General features: G+C 40.2%; 1 pseudogene; it reads left to right on the top strand.

The window, feature by feature from the left end:
- The first annotated feature begins 860 nt into the window (after positions 1-860).
- Positions 861-1,428, top strand: LOC101578315 (annotated as a pseudogene).
- The last annotated feature ends 519 nt before the right edge of the window (positions 1,429-1,947 follow it).

The following is a 1,947-nucleotide window of genomic DNA, read 5'->3' on the forward strand; positions in this document are numbered from 1 at the left end:
AGCTGTGAAGAAAGACAAACTTGAGGTCTTTTTAGTTAAGTGGATGCAACTAGAGGCTATACTCATAAGCAAAATAAATCAGACCCACATGTGTAAAAATTATAGTTTCCATAATGTAAGAACCTAAAAGAATAAATAAAACTTGAAAGGTAAACTCGACATAGTAAAATGGAAAGAAACTGATCATAATGATTAAACAATCAAGATGAGCAAAAGGTGAAAAGATAGAGAAAAAAGGAAGGGAGAGAAATCATGTAAGTCTATATAGCAAGGGTGAGATGATTGTAGGCCATATAGGCCAGTAATAATTTCCATCAGTATTTCAGGGGAAAAAAGCAGTTAATGTTTAGATTTTTTTTTTTTTTTCGGAACCAGGGGTCAAACTCAGACCCTTGCGCTTGCCAGGAAAGTGCTTATTCCACTGAACCATCTCCTCAGCCTAATGGCAGAAGGTTTTTTTGTTTTGTTTTGTTTTTTTGGCCTGGCTCAGAATGCCTTCAGGGCAGGTTTGGGTGGCTTGAGTTCTGGTGATCAAACCACAGCACCCTGAGCCTGACTGCTTTTTGGAAGCAGGCACTTAAATAACTGAGCTAAGGAGCAGGCACCCTAAAATTTTTGTTCTAACTAACTCTGTACAATGATCTTTGCAATCTAAGCAACCACATTGAGGACCGCAATGTGTAATACAAAAACCACACTTGAATACCTCTCATCTTGGTCTTCTAAATGTGTACTATTTCTAGCCCACTGGCTGTCATCTTGTGTCACCACATGTGTGCACCTAATCTCAGCTGGTCTGCCCTACACCTCCTAAGCACCAGCCCTAGTCCCCCGTGCTGCCCCATATCCACTCCAACAGGATGAAAGAGGCTATCATGAACCAGGAAAAACTCACCAAACTGTAGGCACAAGTACACATTAGTGAGAAAGGAAATGCTCACAGAAAGAAGGTGGTTCATAGAACAGCCACAGCAGAGGATAAAAAAAAACCTTCAGTTCTTATTAAAGAAGTTAGGGGTAAACAATATCTCTGGTATTGAAGAGGTGAATATGTTTACAAACCAGAGAACAGTTATCCATTTCAACAACCCTAAAGTTCAGGCATCTCTGGCAACAAACACTTTCACCATTACAGGCTATGCTGAGATGAAACAAATGACAGAAATGCTACCCAGCACATTGAACCAGCTTGGTGCAGACAGTCTGACTAGTTTAAGGAGATGGGCTGAAGCTCTGCCCAAACAAGCTGTGGATGGAAAAGCACTGCTTGCTCCTAGAGAGGAGGATGATGGAGAGGTTCCAGATCTTGTGGAGCAACTTGATGAGGCTTCTAAGAATGAGGCAAGCGAACTAAGCCAGCTTCTGAAAAAGATAAAACTTGGGAGAAATTACTGGGAGTTACTGTTTAATATTATGACTGCTTTTTAAAATTATTTTTGTTTATGGATCTAATAAAATCTAGATCTCTAATACTTTTTAAGCACAAGCCCTTGGAAACGGTAGCTCTTTTCAATTTTTGCTTACATACAATTCACTCCTCACATAGAAGACTGGAAATGAAGTTTGATTCAAAGATTAATAAAAAATTTTTTCATTGTACCATTTCTAATGTCTTATAAATTATTATGTTCTCTTCAAAATAAATTTTTAGGGCCGGCCAAATAGCTCAGTGGATTAAAGCACCTTCAAGCAGGCACAAGGGCTGGGAGTTCGATTCCTGGGCCAGCCCAGCCGGTCCCACACCCAGGGCATGGAGATGACAATTGAGACTGGGTGCGCTTGTAATCCCAGCTCCTAGGAGGCTGTAAACAGGTGGATCACTATGAGTCCGATCTAGTAGTGAGACCCTGAATACCCTGTAGACCCTTCCTACCTAGGGTAGAACACCCTGTACTACCCTTCTATATATCTATATCTATATCTATCTATCTATCTATCTATATATAT

The sequence above is a fragment of the Octodon degus genome, unplaced genomic scaffold, assembly GCF_000260255.1.
Source record: "Octodon degus isolate 3935 unplaced genomic scaffold, OctDeg1.0 scaffold00146, whole genome shotgun sequence".
Lineage (NCBI taxonomy): Eukaryota > Metazoa > Chordata > Mammalia > Rodentia > Octodontidae > Octodon > Octodon degus.